Source organism: Canis lupus, chromosome 16 (assembly GCF_011100685.1).
Source record: "Canis lupus familiaris isolate Mischka breed German Shepherd chromosome 16, alternate assembly UU_Cfam_GSD_1.0, whole genome shotgun sequence".
NCBI lineage: Eukaryota > Metazoa > Chordata > Mammalia > Carnivora > Canidae > Canis > Canis lupus.
The window spans coordinates 25,422,457-25,445,405 of NC_049237.1; the positions used below are offsets into that span (position 1 = coordinate 25,422,457).

General features: G+C 38.3%; 1 protein-coding gene across 9 annotated transcripts in view; it reads left to right on the top strand.

Moving 5' to 3' along the window:
• ZMAT4 (zinc finger matrin-type 4) overlaps positions 1 to 22,949 on the top strand; it is a 337,657-nt gene that overhangs the window by 133,412 nt on the left and 181,296 nt on the right. The window lies entirely within an intron of this gene.

The following is a 22,949-nucleotide window of genomic DNA, read 5'->3' on the forward strand; positions in this document are numbered from 1 at the left end:
CATCGTCCTGATGACGATGATAGCACCTGCACCATGAAGATCACCATGACCTATGACCCCTTAGCAGCATTCTGTTTTGTAGTATATATGTGTGTGTTTCCTGTATGTCCAGGGCTCTCCTCTCTCCATAGTAAGGTCCAGAGGGTAGGGATAATATTAGTCCATTTCCATAGTAGATACTTAGTACATGTGGAGTGAGTAAATCTGTGAATGAGAGAACGGCTCTGGGGTTTCAGCCAGACATCTGTCAGTGCAGAGTGTCATTACCTTTAAAATGGACTTTTTGGTTCTTAGGAAATGCTTAGCAGGTGACCTCGAATCAGTTGTCTGGGGCTCCTGCCTGACATTGACAGAACCTTTAAGAAATAATCAGGAAGGAAGCTCCCTGCTCAGCTGTCATCTTGGGTTACTACTTTCAGGTGTTAACTGAAATGACCCAATTAAGCAAGTGTTTTAAAGCTCTGAATTCTTGTTGAGTAGAGAAAAAGCTCAATTATTCAAAACTCCTTTCAAAGAAGTCTACATTTCACAGACCCAGAAACCAGGTTACCTTTTGTCAAATAATTATTTTATTATTTTGCTTTCTGATTATAAAATGACATACAATGATTATTATTTTCTATATTGTTTTATTTATTTTAGTTGAAAATGAAAATCCCATTTTTGAGAGATATCATTATTAACACTATGGTATAAATCCTTTCTGGTTTCTTTACTTGGATATATCTGCATGTAGGTATGTGTATGCATATATATACACATGTAATATTCTATTATGTATTTATATATTTTGATAGTTTTGTGTATATGTTTGCAGATGTATATATAGTACATAACATTTATATATAAGCTATAATATTTATATACTAACTATATATTGACTATATTACACATATATACATATATATATTATGGGGTCACACTATAGTAGTGATCTGTGTAATGAAACAGTTTAGTCAAATTCCTAATCCAACACTTAACAGATACATCTTATCATTTTTAATGCTTTATATTCTTAGTATTATATTGAATGAATATTCTGCAATTTATTTTATCAATCAATGGTTATGTATGTTACATCAACTTTTTAGTTGTGTTTTTGTTCATTTGTACAAGTAAAGTCCTGGTGGCATTGCTATGGTAAAGTGTATGCACATTTTATAGCCTTCTGATATATAATCATACTGCCCAGCAAAAATATTGTACTGATTATATTCCCACTATCAGTGTATGAAGTTGTCCACTTTACCTCATCCTCACAAATTGTAGATATTATCAATGTTTTTAATCTTGGCTAATTTGCTAGATAAAAATAAGATTTTGTTATTTGATACAGCTTGAATTACTGACAAGGTCGATTATCATGTCCTGTGTATGTTCACCTTTCCTAAATATTCATTACCGTTTCTAAATCTTATATTATGTCATTGATCCTTAATTACTGACTTTTACTTTTGTTCTTTGTCTCTCCCCTGACCCCACACCATTTGGGCAATTGTCTTCTAACTTTGAGGTGTGTGTGTGTGTGTGTGTGTGTGTGTGTGTGTATTTGTCAAAGGCCAGATGAAGTTTTGCTAAAATAGAAGAAACCAAAGTCAACTGAGACAAATTCTGCCAGAATGTATGAGGTAGATTAGAAGTTTGGGAGAGCACCTTTGAATTTGGGGTCCCTGAGAGTCAGCTAGTCTGTGACCATTCCTGCTCCTTGTCCCTTGAATGTTTGTCCTGCTCTGTTCATTTTTTTTGCACAGGAGCTACAGTTTCTAATCAGAGATTGATGAACTTTCAAGAGGTTTATGCATAGAATTCTAGAGATTTGTAAGGTTATTAGATAGGAAAAAAATTACATCTTTATGTGCACTGATGTCTTGAAATTTAGTATTTCTTTCAACTATAAATGTGAGCAACAAACTGTAGTAATATTAGGAGTTCCCTATAGCTGACACCAATAAAAACCACCGTTTTAAAATCATATGCTATTGAAGAGACCTTGCAATATCATTTGTGCTCATTACTATAATGAAATGAAGCTAGCCTTATTATTTTATTAAAAAATCATGTTACTCTTTTTATCACAAAAACATTAAATATTTTGATAGTTGCATTTCACTGCAATTGGTTTCTTTTGTAATTCCTGTATGTTTTGTTTTATGCATTTAAAAACATTATTTTGAGAAGGAGTCTCCAGGCTTTATCAGACTCCCAAAGGCATCCAAGGCACACATAGGTTAGGAATCTCTGAGCTGGGGAGAGTGGTAAAGCTGCTAGAAGATTCTAAGTTATTCCTTGAGAAGTTAGTGCTCCTTCCTTTGCCCTGATTCCTTCTTTCTCAGCATTCTTCCACCTTCTCTGGGGTACCTGTTATGAGCCTATGGAAGCTTTTCAAATGTTCTATCATATATATATATATATATATTAGCATCTATCCATATTCCACATTAAATACATTTTTATTATAAACATTTGAAAGAATTATAGTAATTTTACTTTTTAAATTACTTGATTATAAGAAACTACCTTAATTTACAACCGACTGCGATTTCTTGACAACCATAGTGCTTACTCAGGGGTTCTTGCAAAAGCAGGAAAATCCAACATACAAATTGTTTTCTAAATGCAATGAAATTTTTATGAGCACTAAATTTAACAATTAATGAAGTTGACATAATGATACGTTTTATGTACATTTAATTAAACATTTAGTGGTAGCAATTTTGCAGTTTTCTTTTTCTATTTTGGAACCAATTTTTTAAAGTCTGTTTTGTAGGTTGTGGAGAGCACCTAGGGCCCGAGGCCTTGCTTGTCCTGCCAGTGGGGCATGTGCTGCCAGAAGCAGCCTTTGTGTAGAACACATCTCCCATCTCCTTGCCTCAACAAAAATCTCTCTCCCCCCATCAAAGGGACTTTGGGGCCACTGTCCAGAGGAGGAGATGCTGCTGGCTCCCCTTTCCAAGGGCCCTACAAGCAGTTTAGCTCATTTCCAGCTCCTAACGTCTTCCACTCACTTGCAAGGCCCTTTTTCCAGGCTCATCCCAGCCACACACACCAGCCTCTAGCTCTCCTTTAGCTATCGTGCTCGCTCCTGTCCTCTGTGCTCTTTGACTGGTGAGTCTCCAGTCTCCTGGCTGCCTTCTAGCCACCTCCTTGACCAACTGTTACATTTGTGGACAAGTTGTCCTGCCCCCCAACCTCCAACCTTTGCAGCAGGGTTTCAACTTTGTTCCAGGTGTATCTCCAGCTCCTCAGGCAACACATCAACATTTCTCAAGAGAGATTTGCTACCTGAGAGTGAATAAATGATCTTTGTCTCCATTCCAGGTCAGCACTGCCCTTTCCTTTATTGTTACCTAGTACTGAATCTCTTCTGAGGTGTTAAAATGCAACATGGAAAGTCCCAACTTTCTATTCTTCTAGTTCTCCAACTCCTAAATGTGGAGGGAGTCACTTTCTTTTTACCTGTCAGGAATCTCCAACCTCTTTGCTTGTTTTCTTTCCAACTCATCTGGCACTTACCTCCTTGGTTTGCTTTCTTCAGTGCTCTTCCACACCAGTCTTTGCTAGCACCTTCAGTGTCCTAGCCATAGTAGTGACAATGGTAGGAATATTAGTGACTCACTTTACTGAGTGCAGCCAGGGTGCCAGACTCTCAACTGAACTCTGAACTGTTTTACATTCATTCTTTTTTTGTGACTCTTTGGAGTGGGTACTGTTATTGTGTCCATTAAAAAAAAATAAGTTGAGGATAAAATAGGTGAAATAACTCGCTTAATATCAAATATTTAAAAGTTATAGAGCTGACATTTTGTCATTCTTCACAGTCTATATATAGAGAGATTTCTAGATAAATCTATCTATATGTATATGCTTATAGATATATAGATATGTAATCAGATCTCCCCTCAACTTCACTTCCTTTCCTTGAGCACATTTACACTGTCTTCTCAACTCATTCACCTTCCACTCACATGGACAACAGGCACCGCTGGAATTTTCCCAAGGTTACCAATGACCAGTGCCAGTGGGACTTTTTAGTCTTTTTCTTACATGATTTGAGCATATGACAGCCATGACTTCTAATATTCAAACAAATAAAATAACTTGTTCTCAGATTCTTTGACTTTTCTTTCATCTCCTATTTCTCTTTCTTTTTTTCATTCTTCCTCTGATGACTTGCCTTTCATTAAGTTCTTAAATTCTGATATACTTAGAGACCCCAGCCTTGGTCCCCACCTCTTCTCTTTTTGAATATTCTATTTATATTCTTTCACTTGCTCCCATGGTTTCAATCACCACCCTGCCTACTCACAACCAGCCCTCCCTCCTACTTCTAGATCTGGATATCTACACGCTTCATGAATTTCGCCATATGGGACATCTGAAAGTCCCATAGGCACTGCTCATGTTTAGCCAGAACTAAACCCATTCTGTATATTCCCAGTCTTGGTAAATGAGGCTCCAATCTGGAGATCCTGGGGTCATTCTTGTTTTCATCCACTGCTTTCAACGCTAAATAAGTCCCATCTGTGTACCCATTTGTCTCTCTGACCTGTTTCCTCCAATCACCACCACTCTGGTTTCTGTGTCCCGATTGGCTTCACCCCTATCCATTTTTCACACATCTGACAGAGGATCCTTCCAAATTGCAAAATCCATTCCTTTATGATCTTTCCCCTGTTCATACTATTATTTCTAATCTCATCCTGCTCTCCTTCTTGGGGGCTGCTTCCTTTTCCTCTTCTATAACTTGTCATAAAATACTTCTAACATTTGTGTAGCTTTTACTTACTGTTTTTCTCTAGTTTGACTGCATTCCTTCTTAGCAGCTACCATGCCTTTTCATTTTGTATTCCCAGTGCTTGTAGTGTACTTTTCTCACAGTTGGTGTTCAATAAATATTTACTTAATGAATGAAGATCACGGGATGCTACTTTGAGTTGTTAGTTAAAACTTAGTGCTGAAAGATACAAAAATAGCAATGCCAGAAAAGCAAAGGCTTCTGGGTAATATCCAAATATGAGGGAAAGTGCCTGCCATTTTCTGAATTATGTTGGTTTCTTGTTATTGATATAACATGGTCCACAGGATCCTTCCCTTTAATGTCCTGTACACTTTCATGATGGGTCTTTTGCAGTGGAACAGCAAAAATTAGAGGAGCTATCATCATTTTTACCAGTAGGCTTTATATGTGTTCTTGGACTCAGGCCCTCAGCCAGCAAATATACTTCTCTGATGGCCTTTCTTCCTCATATTCCTGAGACCATTGTCCAACCTGGGAGCTCAGGTGAGACAATTCAGGCTCTTCCTTATTCTACCTGTTGGACTGGAGGTTTGAAAAGTTGGCAGATGAATGTGTATCATGTTTCTGCTGCTCTATATTGCTAGCATCACTATGTACAGTGATGCTTTTCTCATCTTTCCCCTTTGTGTTCTTTTGTAATTCATCTGGGATGCTTACTTTTTTTTAGAAGACCTGACTTCCAGTCTCATCTCAGCTACCAACTTACTGTGTGGCCTGGAACAAGCTACTCAAACTCTCTGTGCCTGTTTCTTTTATCTGTAAAAGAAAGATGCTTTCCAAGCTTTTATCCTGGCATGCTATTCTGGGATTTTAAGTACTATGGTAGTTCCTGTAGTTAAATGTCCATATGCCTTTGTTTGCTATGTTTTAATAGAGAGATGCTTAGCTCACTGCTCTAAGAGGACTGTTGCCTGTGCTGAGCACACATTTTGCCAGAAATGGTAGGTGGTTTCTTGAATGTCCATTCTCTGTGAGGAGAGTTGGAAAAGTGGCTTCAACACAAAATTTATTTCCTCAGACTTTACAGTGGGTTAAATCCCTGATACCAACTCTCAAACATTTTTATCAAGCTTCTAACTCATAATCTGTTTTAGTAATGAAAAAAAAATCTAGCACTGTCCCATAGCAACTTCTTTCTAGATATTCTCCTGAGGCAAGGAAAATAAAAGCAAAAATAAACTATTGGGACTTCATCAAAATGAAAATCTTCTGCACAGCAAGGGAAACAATCAAAACTAAATGAATGGGAAAAGATAGATGCAAATGACATATCTGATAAAGGGTTAGTATCCAAAATATGTAAAGAACTTATCAAACTCAACACCCCAAAAATTAATAATTCAATTTAAAAATGGGCAGAAGACATGAATAGACATTTTTCCAAAGAACATGTGACCAATAGACACATTGAAAGAGGTTTAACATCACTCATCATCAGGGAAATACAAATCAAAACTGCAATGAGATATCACTTCACACCGGTCAGAATGGCTAAAATCGACAACACAAGGAACAACAGATGTTGGTGAGGATGTGGAGAAAGGGGAACCTCTTACATTGTTGGTGGGCATGCAAAGTGGTGCAGCCACTGGGGAAAACAGTATGTAGATTCATCAAAAAGTTACAAATAGAACCACACTATATTCCAATAATTGTACTACTAGGTATTTACCCAAAGAATACAAAAATACTAATTCAAAGGGCTACATGCACCTTAATGTTTATAGGAGCATTATCCACAATAGCTAAATTACGTAACAGCCCAAGTGTCCATTGACTGATGAATGGATAAGGAACATGTAGTATAAATATGATGGAATATTACTCAGCCATCAAAAAGAATGAAATCTTGCCATTTGCAATGACATAGAAATGAATCAGAGAAATACAAATACCATATCACATCATTCATAAGTGGAATTTAAGAAACAAAACAAATGAGCAAAGAGGGGGAAAAAGAGGAAAACCAAGAAACAGATTCTTAACTATAGAGAATAAACTGATGATCACCAGAGAGGAGATGGGGGTAGATGGGTTAAATGGGTGATGGGAATTAAGGAGTGTACTTGTTGTGATGAGCACTGGGTGTTGTATGGAAGTACTGAATCACTATATTGCACACCTGAAACTAATATTACATTTTATGTTCACTAACTGGAATTTAAATAAAAACTTTAAAAAAATCTGGTATTGTTTAAATATGGACTATTCTAGATGACAACCATTTTAAGATAATTGGCTACTGTGAGCACTAAAAATATGTAACCATGTTTATGGGAATCCTAAAATATATGGAACATTATGTTGTCTTCTGTAAACAGAAAATATTGAATATAATTGAAATTTCCTGTGTGACTAAGGTCATCTTTTTTATTCCTTTATTTGACAAATATTTATTAAGCTCCAAATATGTGCCAAGCACAGTCCTAAGTCCTGGGTATTTAGTATCTTCATGTGCAGATTTATCACCACCAGAGATGCCTTACTATTATGGCTCCACTTATACAACTTGGCTATTTTGCTGTTATATATGACATCTAGAGTTTTGAGTAATGATAAGGTAGAGTTTCTACTTGGAACATCCAACCTGGTGAGCAGTTCAGATTGTCATGTGTTCTATCAGCATGTGACAAGAGTGGTCAGCTATGCTTCAGACCCAGCATTTTAGGCACTAGTCATGGGTGTTCTCTCAAGAAAGAGCTGGAAATAGTTTATGTTGTTCAAAACTCAAACTTAACCAGCCCTATAATTATTTGATCCTAATAGGTACTGATTTTATTATATTATTGTTATTATTATTTAAAGATTTTATTTATTTATTCATGAGAGACACACACAGAGAGAGAGAGAGAGGCAGAGACACAGGCAGAGGGAGAAGCAGGCTCCACGCAGGGAGCCCAACGCAAGACTCGATCCTGGAACCCCAGGATCATGCCCTGGGCTGAAGTCAGGCGCTAAACCACTGAGCCACCCAGGGATCCCTTATTATATTATTTTTAATAGAAACTGATACAGAGCCCATATGATGCATTTGGGGTATTTTTCAAATCCTTGCACATTTATTTAATTCCAAAGCCAAAATACTTGTTGCAAAGTTCAACTAAGAAAACATGATTGCAAAAATGTAATTTCAGTATTAATGTCTTTAAAGACATTAATGTCTTAAATTTGGACAATTCAGATTTCTTTTGGTAGGAGACTTTCAAGGTTGGCTTCTGAAATAGCTATCTGTAGTCCTATGAAGTAGTTGTGTTCCAGAAAAGTTGCTTTTCAGAGGGTGAGGAGTAGACTGGTGAATATTTTCTCCTGAGAGAAGGCTGCTTGCCAGGGTCTTCCTGAATGTAAGACATGCTATCATGCTAGCAGGTCACTCCTACTTTTTTGTCTCACTTGGTAGTACCTGTCTAATTCAGAATCTGGGACACTGGGCACTTTCATAGCAGGAGGCATTTTTTTCTTAATGTGGAAATCATCAAAGGCTACTCTCAACTATTCCAGATTTTGTTTTCTTTAATTTTGCAGAATCTCATGAAATTGGTCCTGGTTCATAGACAGATGCCAATAGTTAATTACATATTTCACATACTAGATCTTAAAATGAAACCATACCTCCTCCTGGGAGCCATTTGGAAATGAGGAAATATTTTTGGTTGTTAGTGTTGGGGTCTACTGGCATTGAAAGGAAGATGGCTAGGGATCCTATATGTCTTGTGATATGCAAGGCAATATTTCACAGGTAAGAACAGTCCCATCTAAAATGCCAAAAATGTTTCTGCCAAGAAATAAAAATTTAACTTTGTTGTTTATTGATTGATCAATTCAGCAAATATTTACTGAACACTACTGTATGGCAGACATTGTTCTAGGCATCAGGGATACAATGAATAACGTCTCTGTCCTTGTGAAGTGGAGTAATCTGGTGTCTCCTTGGTTTCAAGAGTTTGTTTAGGTGTGCTTTATTTTTATTTTGAATTCGGAGTTGGAAAACAATTGCACAGATGGCCTCTTAAGTACAAGGGAGACGGGTGACTGCCTTGCAGTATGAAGCACTTTATAAATTGTTTCCAGAGTGACTAAAAGTCATTAATTCCAATACTCGGTACATCTGAGGGACAGTGGGGGAAGAAAATCCATAAGACAGAAACACAAAGCATATTTTAATTCTTAGAATTAGGATTTAGTTCTGTGTTTTTAAAAATTATAAATACCAATAAAATTTTGCAAATATTGATTCTTAATTTATGATCAAAACCACTCTTGAAGCTCAGAATGTCTTAAATTAACAGCTACTACATTTATTAAATATTAAATATTAGCAATTATTGTATACTCAAATTTTTATTGCAATGATAGTATTTTTTAATATTTATTTTTAAATATTTTATTTATTTATTCATGAGAGACAGAGAGAGAAGCAGAAGGAGAGGCTGGCTCCCTGCAGAGCAGGAGCCCGATATGGGACTCAATCCCAGGACCCTGATCATGACCTGAGCCCAAGGCAGACACTTAGCTGCTTAGCCCCCCAGGCACCCTGAAGTGATAGTATTATCTCAATAAGAGTATTGACTAATCAAAAATGAGGAACATACAAGAATTTTACAATTCCCTAAAAAGAGGTGTTTTTTTTAACTTATTACTCTAAAAATGTATAAAAGGACTTTCAATTTAATATCAAATATGCTATTAAGGTGTACCTCATTTTAAACTTTTGCAATAGTTCTAGAAAGCTATACATAAGTGAATTCTTCACTCCAATAGTAATTTTTTATTGGTCTGTATTTTATTTTGAGAAATGTTTGATCTTCTGCTCTTATCCTACTGCTGATATTTTATCCTGTCTTTCCAGTGCCTGCATCTTACTCTGGATTCCCCCCCCCCCCCCCCCCAACTCAGCATGTTCTCAACTAAAATTATCATCTTACCTAACTAATTTCCCCTTCCCAACTATCATCTGGTGGGTAGTATCACTGTTCTCCCAGCACCTACACTCAACATTCAGTGATTCTCAGCTCCTCTCCTTCATGTATCCAAGCCTAACACCATAACTCATTATTCTTGCCTCTGAACACCAGCTCTCTGACACAAGAATCCTGACTTTAAATTTCAGATGGGTCCTAGAGAGGTCATTCCTCATGGCACTCCCCAGCCCTGATGAGAGGATGTGCAATACATAAGCCCATCTATAGCCCAAGAGGAGTGATATTTGGTTTTCTGGATAGCCTTATGTGCAACTTAAGAATAGACAGTGGGTTTTCAGAGCAGTCTGTAGTTTCTCCCTTCTAAAGAACTGGTGAGTGATTTTCACTGGCAACTCCAAGGAAATCATTTCAGAGCTGATGTTCTCTGAGCTCCCACTGCTCTTGCCCCAAAGAATCCGGTCTGTTCTGGAATGTCCAGTACTTGCCTCAAACCCTCATCAATAACTTGGTCACGGTTTGGTACTGTGCCCTTGCACTACAGTTCTATCCCTCTAACCTGTTCTGTGCATGTGTGCAGCACCTTCTCAAGGCCAGTGATGATGGAGCCACTGAAAAACTCTTTTGAGAGGAAGAGCCTCCTTCCCTTTGAAGTTCCACTAAAAATTTATACTCAGTTTTGGCAACACTGTGACATGTCTTGTGTAGCACAATTGAACATCCTCCAGGCAACAGCTCATGTGACATTACCACTTAAGCACACTTGGTGGATAACACAATGTGGGCTCAGGCCACTATCACTTCTCTGCCCAACTGTGGTGACATATTTTTATCTGATATTGCTGCTCCTAGTCTTTTGTTCCTCTATAAGATGCACAGCATTTCAGAAGCAAATGTTGTTCTCATTAAATAAGCATCAATCCTGTTCTTTCTCTTCACAGAAAACTTAGCGGCTTTTGATTCCCTAACAAAATCCATCACACATTCCTTTCCCCTGGCATTTATGACTCTTCCTGATTCAGCTCCAATTTACCTTTACAATTTTACAATCCACTCTAAGTCAGAATCCACACTCAGACAGGTCCCTTTTGCTATGCCCCATGCATACCTTATAACTTCCTCTACTTGTTCTTTGCACACTCCTTCATGCATGTCTAGATTGCTCATCTTTTCTACTTACAATCACTAATAGTTATAACCTGGCTATCTTTGAGTCTCTACCATATTTTTAATTAAGTCTTCCTTGAATTTCCTCCTGGAAATGGCGTCTCAGTTATTTTAATGTTCCAAACATCTTGTTTGTATCTGTCACCGCTTGTATATAGCTAATTGTTAATACATGTCTTCAGGGATGTCAGATCCTTCAGGGTAAGGATCACGTTTTCCTTGTAGCATAGTTACTTGGGGAAAGGCTTAGGAGACATTTAATGAATGAATGAATGGATGAATGAATGAATTACAGTTGATGATTAAATAGAAAATCCTTTACTGAAGCAAGTAACTTCCTGCTAATTTAGACATTTTCTAAGGTTGCCTTTCATAACTAATATTTCTTAAAATGAAGCCCACCTATAATAGTTATCTGGAATCCATGGATATGTCATTCTTAATCAAATCTGAAAGCAGTGCCTAAGGCTCCATAGAGAGTAGCAATTCTTTTTTGCCTACCCCTGGAGTTGCCTTGACACAACTTGTAATAGGCTGTGACTGTACAACAAACTCAAAAGCTTCTGCATTTTAGCAACTTGTTAACAGGCGCCTGTTAGAATATACAGGATTCACTTTGAAGTGTATAATATTATTAATACAACTCCTGTGAATTAACATTATGACTAGGTGCGCATTGCAAATTAGATTCAGTTACCATCTTTCTGGCAAAGACTTTTTAAAATGTAGAACATAATAGAGTTTCAAGGCATTTTGGAAGTGAAATATACCAGAGTTTTTGATTTTTTCAAAGACAGTGTCATACCTAATGGAGGTCCAAGAGTGGATTCTATTCTGCTCACTGTACCCCTATAATAACTTTCTCCCTGCAAAGGCAGACTCAGGCTCTTATAAAAGAATGTCAGTTTACTTCAACTGTGCTAAGATTTTTTTAAAAAACAGGAGGTCATGTTCAGCTTGTGGCTTATGGGTGTCCCTGGTTCCCAACTTCTGCATTCATTTTCTTCCCACAGTTGGGGCAACTGAGGCATGCAGGCCTCAGACCATTTTTGGGGAAGCAATGATGAAGATTTGTCCTATGACTCTTAAAATCAGCATCAGTCATGCCTGCTTTGAGACTTATCCTGACCTCATGGACCACTGGATACTTTACATAGCTGTTAAATTGTTCTTCTTTACTTGAGTCCCACCTTCGTGACTTAGCTGCTCTTCTGAGGCAGGAGCCCATTTCTGTCCTGGGTTCTGGACACAGATCAAGCCCAATGGCATGGCCTTGCTTCCAATGACCAACTGTCCTAATGTCAGGTGCCTCATTTTTGCTCAGGCTTCTGAGGGCTAATCTCAGTATCTTCATTGTATGCTCTCTAGCTCTCTAAAGCCAACTGTGTGCTTAAGCCTGCTCTCCCTTGCATGCTGGGACTTCCAGCCTCCCAATACCTGCTACTGATTCTGACCTTTCTTCTTCAGGCACTCTTATCAGGACCCTTTGTCTCTGAGCCAGATCCTTCCTTCAGGGGGAGCTATTTCCCTAGGGCTTCCCTAGATCCTTATGAGTGAGACTTGATAGGCCCACCCAGTCAGACCCACCATGTACATACCTAGATCTGAACCATTTTATGAAACTCATGCCAAGCCTGATTATCTATTGCATCATATATTGCCTATATGATGCAAAAGATTTGCACATCTCTTGAAATGAGGGATATATTTATATCATCTCCTCTTCAGTCACAGTTTTATGTATTTTCATTGGGTTTTTGTATATATTTTGTCATTAATAAAAATAAAGCAGAGGATGCTGGTCTGATTACTTTTCAGCATCACTCAAAGACTGATGAAAAGACTACCTGTGTTTTCTTACTATATTTTTAGGGTCCCAGTCCCTTTAGTCTGGGAAAGATTTTGTTCTGAAAATATTCATGAATTCATAAATAGGTGCATCCATTCATGGTGAACTGTGATAAATATTCAGTTTACATTTCTATTATTATGGGAATCTTTTTTCTTTTAATTTGAGTTAAAGCAAATGTATTTTATCATATGAAATTCAAGTTGAGCCTTCTGTGTATCATAGGTCTGCAGATTTTAAACATAATATGGTTATGCAAATATATTACTGTTTATATCTTGTCAATCATGTTCTAATCAATAACAATTTATTTTTAAAATATTGAGATTTCAAGAAAAAATGTACAAAAAACCCACTAATATAGATTAGCTGGAAGTTCTTTGCTGCTTTGGATATTGATTGGTTATTTAGTATTTCATTAGAACTTGGGGGAATTAACTGTGGTATGAATTTATTTTGTTACTTAACATTGTTGACTTGTAAATGCAGAGCTGATAGTTTTTATTATTTATTTGTTTATTTAGAGAGTGCATGAGTGGTGGGGGAGGGGCAGAGGAAGAGAGAGAGAGAGAGAGAACCTTAAGCAGGCTCCACACTCAGCATGGAGCCCTACGTGGAGCTTGATCTCACTACCCTGAGCTCATGACCTGAGCTGAAATCAAGAGTCAGATGCTCAACCTACTGAGCCATCCAGGTACCTCTGCTGATAGTTATTGAGACTATATTTCAAAAGTATATACATATATACTTTTGCATGCAAAAAGTTCAAGTTGATTTCACCTCTTCTAGCCTAAAGGCCAGAAAGCAATACATAGATCTCCAATTTGGATACTGGATCTGACAGAGACAATTAACTGTCCTCCAAGATTTATGTTCCAACTTTCAGAGGACAGAATCATCACTGACAAGTGTCTGCCCAGTAAAGATGTCACTTCCCAGGCTTTGTTACATTTAGACAGGTTTAATATTAGTTCTCACCAATGAAATGTGAACAGAAGTGATGTATATCACGTTCAAGAAAAATTATTTAAAAAAGAAAGTGTGCAGCAGCTAATAGATTAAACACATTTGTGGTATGGTCATACAGTAGAATACCATTCAGCAGTATGAAGGGAAGAACTCCTGGTTTATGCAACAAAATGAGTTTCAGAATACTGTGTTGAGCAGAAGAAGCCAAACACTAAAGAATGCATATTGTATAATTCTATTTATATGAAGCCCAAGAATAGACAAAACTAACCAATGGTGTTAGATATCAGAAAGTAGTTGCCTGGGAGAGGATGATGGATTGACTGGACAAGGGAATTTTCTGGGTATGGGAAATGATTGACACCTTGTTTTGGATGGTGATTATTACAAAGATGTAACAATTGTCAAAACTCATTGAACTGAACACTTAAGATCTGATCATTTGTGTATGTAAATTAGACACCAATAAAAGGAAGACATACTCTTTCTGCTCTTTCTTAACCCAATTTCTAACTCAATAGTCCTCAGCCAGAAGCAGTTTTATCCCCCAGGGGGCACTTGACAATATTTGGAGGCATATTTGATTGTCATGCTTCTGGAATCTGGCTGATAGTGCCCTATGATGCTTCTAAACACCTTTCTGTGCACAGGATAGCCCTCCACAACAGAGCATTGTTCTAAAATGCCAATAGTGTCAAAGTTGAGAAACTCGACTTTAACTGAATGCAAATGGCTCTGAGTCCTTTAGAGAAAGATGAACCCACAAGATGGAAAACTAGTGGATACCCACTGGCCTAAAATACCAGCACTGAATGTTGTATGAGCAAGAAATAATTTTTTACTATGTTATGGTATTGAAATATTAGGGTTTGTTTGTTTTAGTGGTAATATTACCTTAATATTTCATACTTCCAAATTTTGATACTAAGAATAGTATTTATTGCAATGTCTCCTTTATTAAGAGACATGAATGAAATTTATCTGAAGTCTTAATATCAAGAAAATCTCTTCTGCCTCTAAACCGTTACTGTGATTTTATCTCATGGAGGTTGTCAATCTTATAACTTACTCTATTTCCTTTCAACATACAAAGAGCTTAGTACGGAATTTTTAGGTGACTTTTCTAGCAATTCTCCAGGAACATATGGTTTACATTTCTACATGTTCTCCTTACCTCTATCATTAATGTTTTCCTCCCTTTATTATCTGCCAGCACCAATTCCCATGACTACTTATTTTTCCTTTTGGTATTTGGGTTTTTTAAAAGTGAGCTCATATTCTTTGTGTAAAAATACAACTTATAAATATAAAAAACATATAAATAAAATATTTATTCAAATACCCAGTGTCCCTTTCTTCAAGATTTTGAATTAATAATGGCTTTTGTATCCTGGACCTTGAAGAGATTTTTACCTTAACCTCTTGAGGTCCAGAGAGATAAAATAATGTACTCAAGTTCATGGTGATGTTTCATGAAACTATATTTAAAATACAAAGTATTCTCCACTGTATATATGAAGTTCTGTACTTTATATCTGGCATGCAGCTTGCTCATCACTAATTAGACATACCTTGTGAGTTATTCTTCTAGTGGTGAAAAGGGATTCATGCCAACCTGTAGCTGACATTGTTGGTTGTCTACTCAATATCTATCTTCCCTTTTCTTTTTCCTTCTGGCAGAGCCCTCATATTTTTCACATCAGGGCCCTTCTCAGTTAAGCCATAAGCTTTAGGGGAGAAAGACATCTATCCCAGCTCTAAGGGCTCAGACTTCGTTGGAGTAAGCAGTGGCTCTTGTGTCCTTGTCAGTCATTGGTTTAATATGGTAGCATATGGTGCTGTGCTGGCTACTGAGATACAAGGCAAGACAGCTGGAGGGTAGGGATGGCAGTTATGGGAATAGATTCACTCAATCTTAAAAATAGACTTGAGAAGATTGTTCTGCTGCTGGACATTGCTGTGTCAGCATGAGATGACTGGAACTCTAGCCGCCACCTTAGGACCTTAAGGAGAGGTAGCCTGAAGCATGAATCAGACAGGCTATGCATGGCAAGCCAGAAAGATCAAAATAACCCAAGTACTTATTGAGCTACTAAGCCACTAACAAAACTAACCCAGGAGCTAAATGACTGCTTGACTTATTATATGAGAAAACAAATTCCTTAGAATAAAAAAAGTCCTTGTAGGGTTTTCTTTAATTTGCAGTTAAAGATATCCTTCCAAAATATCTTTTTCTACATTTCTGATGAGCTAGGTTAGCCTTAAAATTTATAAAGGTTCTATTGGAGGCCAGTGTGAAATCCAGGAAATGAACTAGAGAATGGAAAGCTTCACTTTAATCAGAGCATGCTCTAAGAAGCTGACCTCACTAGCCAAGCACCTTAGACAGGGTTAGCAAACTTCTTCTATAAAGGGTCAAGAGGTAAGCGTTTGAAGTTTTGAGAGCCATTTGACTTCCATTGCAACTACTCAACCATTGCTGTTGTAGTGAAAAAGCAGCCATAGACAACACATAAGCAAATGAGTGTCTGTTCTCCAGTAAAACTTTGTTTAACAAGGCAGGCAGTGGGCCAGATTTGGGCTGGCCATAGTCTGTCCATCTGTGACCTAATATACATTCTCAGACTGCCAGGGATGCTCAGGGCTGATGGGGCCCTGAACAGTTCACTATGTGTGACCACCTGCCTGACTCTCATTTTCTCTCTGGTACACTTGAATTGGGTGTCCTCTGGGAAAGAGTCATCTGCAATAAGATGTTGGAAAGGTGGAAAGTCAAGAGAGAAAATGGATAAGAGATTAATATCATTGACAGTCTACTTAATCAGTTACTGAATAATTGATGGTTAGCTACATTTTTTGAAACCATTTGTCTAGAAAAGCCCATGAACTTGATGGCACTGAATGAATGAAAAAAGATGCATCTGAGCAGTTTGCTCCAGTCCATCTGCTTTAACACACAACCTCTTTGACCAAATAAAGGCAACATGATTAGCCTTCAGGGTTTGCACAACGGTCGGTGCATTTGGGTAGCCTGCAAGGATGTTGTTCTAATTAGGGAAATGGGAAAGATTTTATTTCTGAAAGTGCTCATCTGTCACATTTAGCCAATGTACTATTTAAACATATTTACAGGTATCTATAATAATGAACTCTGTCAAAAACAACATGGGGTAGTGGAAAGCTGATGAAAGATTGGTGTAGGAAAGTACCATGGATGGGTATCTGTTGAAAAAAAGAGAGAAAAAGGAGAACAGAAATTGGAGTATGCCAGCTTAGACTGTATATTGTATCACTGTATAGTGATAAATATTATAAAATATTATCAAAATTATATGATTATGTAATTGCATGGTCAGGAGGATGTTCATTGACTTTATAAAGCCCTTCTCTTATCTCTCATTCTCCCTGTTTCTTTAAATGCAATGCTCTGACAGTAGGTAGAAATGAAATCATGATTTTAAAGGAGTTCCCCAGTGTACATAGCCCCAGGGTGAAAGCCACCCAAAGGATGGTTGGGTGGATCCTCCCCTGTGATGGCAGCTCAGAATCAGCAAGATCTGTGTATCTCTGATTGCACAAGCAATGGCTCCTTGCACCCATTTAATAGAGCAGTATATATTGTGTAATGCTAATGTATGCTGCCATGAGATATTTATTTCCAGCTCCTTTGCAGATTCTAGTTAATACAAACACACACAAGAAGAAAACAGAACCAAAGATACTGCCCCGTAAGAAGCACCTCAGGAAAGATGTTACATTAGGTTTGTTTCTAATTAGGTCCTCTTTGCCTCTTTGGGGATTGAGTGAACACAATCATTACAAGACATGAATCTCTCTAACTCTTCCGTATCACTCTCCCCACAGTCTGTTTGCCACTTTACAATTAATTGAAAAACCTATGCTTTTAAGTTGCTGCCAGGTGACTTAGCAGGAATTAACACACTTACAGGTGTCTCAGGAAGTGCAACTCTAATGCCTGATGATTCTGAAGTGACTTCCCTCTTGAGTGTTCTCCCTGCAGCTTGGCTCCTAGCTGGTTCTCTCGGAAAGTGGCCCACTTGCAAGTCAGGTGAAGATGAATCATCATGCCAGCTTTATTAGTGGAAATATGGATGGATTAAACAAGAAGTATTATCTTGACTAGCAATCCTTCAAATTAGTACAGCTCTTTTGCTGATGAGCATGGAGGGCTGTGAGTACAAGCTTCCCCTCTCATCCTAGGTCTTGAGCCCCTCTTTGTCCTGGCTCCTGCCTACCTGTCCACCTCATCTCCTCCCTCAAGTACCCTACTCTGCGTTTCTTCCCTTTTCCAGATGGTGCCATCTCCTTTCTCATCTCCACATTTCACAGGTTTGGCAAAGTCTCACCCATCCTTCAAAATTCATCTTAAATATTTCTTCTTGAGGTGTCTGGGTAGCTCAGTCAGTTGGTTCTTGATTTTGGCTCAGGTCATAATCTCAGATCCTGAGATTGAACCCTGTGTCAGGCTCAGTACCCAGTGAGGAGTCTGCTTCTCTCCTTCTCCCTCTTCCTCTCCTCTTCCCCCTTCATATCAATCAATCAATCAATCAATCAACCAACCAATCAATCAATCTTTTAAAAAAGTTTCTTCCTCCAAGAAGGCCCCAGCTCTCTTAGGAAGAGTTATTCTGTCTGCTGTGCCTCCCCTTGTCTGTGATAGAACATATCACATATTGAAATCAACTTATCCAGGTGTGTGTTATTCTCCCTCCTTTTCTGGCAGGTTTCTGAAGGTCAGAGCCTGTATCTTATTCATCTTTGAAGTCTAGCAATAGTAGAAAATTAATAAATAGCTGCAAGTGTGTCAGACAACTGAAAAGCTAGATGCCATCTTAAAACATTGTCTAATGATGTACTGATCTTCAAAACAGATTAGGACAAAATCAAACTTTTTTTTTTGGAAGGCTGACAGCCTTCACCTGTGTGTAAGATAAGCTTTAAATACTATTCAAAGCCACAGAAGTAATTTTATACCTTGATTCCTGTGGGACTTAGGTCCACCATTGATACCACATCTGGCTCCATGCAGAGTTTTGTCATCCCTTCCCCTGCATCCTATCTGGATTACATCACCAGGGAGTTCCTGGAATGTGGTCAGTCTATCTGTTTTCCCATGGTTCTCTCTCCCAGGGTGACTCGACTGGGCAGAGAACTGAGAAGAAGAGGAAGCGGCTTTTGTACAGAGAAGTCTAAGTATAGAGAAGACAATCACCCAGAGGACAGGAGAACCCTGAACTGTAAATGAAGCAGGGTAGCTAATCTGGCCCTTTGGGGAACAGTGTGAGCTGAGTGTGATGTGAAGGGGCACCTGCCACAGGGGCTTTAGGAGACTGCTCTACACATGGGAGGGTGACAGGCATTTATCAGAGTGCACTTTTAGATGTAACATTTTAGGACGTTTCACTGCCCACCCAGAGCACTGTCCCCCTTTCCACCAGCAGTGGAAAAGTTTGCCTTTCTTCAAGACAAAGGGCAAATATCGAGTGCCTAACCCTGGCCCTCCTCAGGAGTCACCAAAGTATTAATGTATTGTGTTTCAATAATTCATTTGTGAATCTGTTGCCTGGAGTTTGGAACCTTTTTTTTTTAGCTTTTTTTTAAAAGATCTTATTTATTTATTCACAAGAGACACAGGCAGAGGGAGAAGCAGGCTCCATGCAGGGAGCCTGATGTGGGACTCGATCCTGGGACTCCAGGATCACGCCCTGAGCCAAAGGCAGGCTCTAAACCACTGAGCCACCCAGGGATCCCAGTTTGGAACCTTTTATCCATAGAACTAATACTCTAAAAGCTGGTTAAATTTCCACTTGATTTACTAATCCTCATTAGCCCATTATGTACCTGGGGCCGGGAATCAATAGAACATTTTCAACTACACCTAACCAATCTCTACAATATGCTTTCTGTGAGGAGACACATTTTGGACTTCATATTGGGATGCTCATTCTCCCCTCCTTCTCTGTCTTGACTCAGGAGCTTCTAGGCCCTTGGTATTCATAGGCAACGTTCTGAAGGCTACAATCTGAAGTCCTGGGTAGTTTCCCATGGTTCTAATAAGCCACACTTTTGCTACTGCATTCAAAGATGTTTCTCCATCTCTATCTTCTCCTTGAGTGAAAATGCACTTGGAGAGTCAGTCAGGTGGGGAAGAAATGGCCTTGTCCCAGTGGTGGGGTGGGGCCTCCAACTCTGTGTTCTTCATGTGGGCCATTCTTGTGTAAAGAGTGTATATATTGGGGGCTAGGAGAACAATTTTATGAGCATATGAGTGTGCAAGTACATGTGCATGTGTGTGCTCACGTGTGCATGGGCTCACAGGTCAAGATGGATGGAAACAGTGTTGACTTCCTTGTGCTAATTTGATCTACATGTAGATTCCCATCATTCCATTGATGAGTCCTTCAGCCTACTACATTTCTCCTTAATTGTCTCCTCCTGCTCTTGGCCAGAGAGGGTTTTTTGTTGATGTGCTGAGTCTGGCTTTTCCTCTTAGGGTTTCATCATGTAGTTTTATTTTTGCATATCACAGAGAAACAAGAGAATGATTTATATATGACTTTATTATGTCTAATGACATTTTACTTATGGACACATTTAGGACTTTCTATAAAGAAAAGCAGAGAATGCTACAAAAACATCATTTCAAGCATAAGAAGAGGTGGGGAAGTGGCTTTAAAATATTTGTGATCTGATTGTGTTCTTATCTGGTTTTAAATACCAGTTTTAAATACGAGTTTCCTGCCCCCTAAGATGCTTCTAGCTAATAGTTCTAAAATGCAGACACATGGTTTGACTTTAAGATAAAGCTGTATGGTTCAGGAAACCTCTAACCTCAATGTCACCTTAAGTCTTAAAAATAGCTTTCTCATGACATTTGCTATTCTGCCTCTGAGCCTGTCTCTCCACCCTCTCCCCTCATTCAGATTGTGGTGTCAGGAGATGGGGACTTCTAAAAGAGTTTACACAATAATTCTGAAATTTTGTCTGGTCTGTGACCTAGTTGGCCATTGATGTCATACTCCCTGTCATCTTTTTCCTGTAATTCAAATGGATGATGACAGCAGAGGTGGCAGATGATGCAAGTGCTTCTGATTTTAGACAAATGCCTGTGTTCATACAAAGGAGTCATAGCACTTTCTAGAAAGTTAAAAAAAAATTATTAAGCAAGTTTGGGGACAAGTGTCCCACCCCTGCTTGGTGCACTAATCCTAGTGCCATTCATGCTCAACAATGCTGATTGACACCATCCATGGTGACAAAAGTCACCTAAATGAGATTGCTTTAATATGGATCATTCATGGTATTGGTGTTTCCAAACACATTTTTGAAGCTAAATAATATTGCCAAGAAGTTGATAAGTATGTTCAGATGCAGACATTCATCCTTACTTTCGAATTAGGGAAAGATGAATCCATTGTTGACCTACACTCATGGGAGGCAGAAGATTACATAGATGGTTGCTTGGTCCTGCTGTGGAAGACACACCAGAACTCTCTCCAGGGCTTGGCACCCAGCCAGAATTAGCCTTGAGGAAGGATGGAGCTGCTGAGGGGTGTGGGGGTTTGTGCCCTATGCTCATGGGAGAGCAGCACATAAGGCTTTGAGTATCTTCTCCATGTGACTTGCTACCTGTTCAATTATATTTTTTCCATTGCTTTCTTTTTATTTTTTTCTATTTTTTTATGCTGACAAATTTTATATTTTAGTTAAATTATTTTTTTCTCTAATGCATTGCCATTGAACTCTTATGCCAACTTATTAATTTAAAAAAGGTAAAAAGAAAAAAAACATCACTTTCATACGATGCATTTAAGAAGGGCCCCTGAGTTGTTTTGTTTTCTTTTGTTTTTGGACCTGCGCCATTTCCTATCAGGGCGGTTAGTATAAAGTACCTCCAATAATTAGACTTGAGTAATTTTTTTTTTTCCCATTTCTAAGATTCTGTGTCAATGTCACAGTTGAACCTTAGGAAATATGTGTGTGTGTGTGTGTGTGTGTATGTGTGTGTGAGAGAGAGATATTTAGAGGAAAAATATTCGAGCTTGAATTCACAGGAATGTGACAGATAATTGCTTCCACTCGGGAAGCCATTTTCTTATACCCCCAGAAACCATATCTTTAGAGCTGCCCTGAGGACAACGGTATGGGTGGGCTGTTTGGGAACTTTACTTTTGGCTAAAGGTTTTGTTTTTCTCTGAGCCTGTCTCTCTCTCTTGTCCTGTCCTTGTTATAGAGGTGAATCCCCTGAGATAGGAAGTGGGAGGCCAGTGAGGAGCTGACTGTACAGGAGGTTTGTCAAGACTGTCCTATCCAAGGAATCATGAGGGATTTCTGTTTCTCCCACCTTTCCCCAGATATTTGTCGTACTGTGGCCTTTGAATAAGCTGGTAATTAAAATAAATAAATAAATAAATAAATAAATAAATAATTAATTAATTACAGTCTCCTAAACTATTTGTTGTTCCAGCCATTCTGGAAGTATTGTTACAAAACTGTCCCCACAACAAATGTGCTTACTTTTGTCTTCAGGGGTAGGAATCAGTAGGGCTTAGTTTGTCCCCTTTATGTAGGCCCAAAATAGATTTCCTGTTCCAACTCCAGACCTCGCTGAGAGGTACCAAGGTCTAGGCCAGCTGAACCTCTGAGGTAGGCTGGTGACACTGCACGATGGGTCACCTCATGTTAGGGCAGAATTGCTGCCAGTTATGAAACACAGGGTGCTGTGTTAGTTAATTAACAGCTATTTATAAGTGGCTATTCTATATGAAGTTCCAATCCAGAAGCTGGCAGGAAGGAGTAAAAGAGAACTAAAAAGCAACATGTTAAACTCAATGTGGTATCCTGGACTGGATCCTGGAACAGAAAAAGAACATTAGCGGAGAAACTGATGAAAACTGAATAAAGTCTAGAGTTGAGGTCATAGTAATATACCATTGCTAATTTCTTCATTTTGAAGAATGTATTATGGTTATGTAAGATGTTAACATAAGGGGAAGCTGAGTGAAGGGTGGAGAGGAACTTTCAATACTATGTCATCTCCAATTTCTATAGATTTAAAACTATTCCAAAATAAAAGTTTATTTAAAAATAAAACAAAAAGACACATACCATACAAACTCACAGTAACCTTACTTTGCTAAACTCAGTCTCTGATGTTTTTTTTTTTTTTTAAAGATCCTATTTATTTATTCATGAGAGAGAGAGAGAGAGAGAGAGAGGAAGGCAGAGA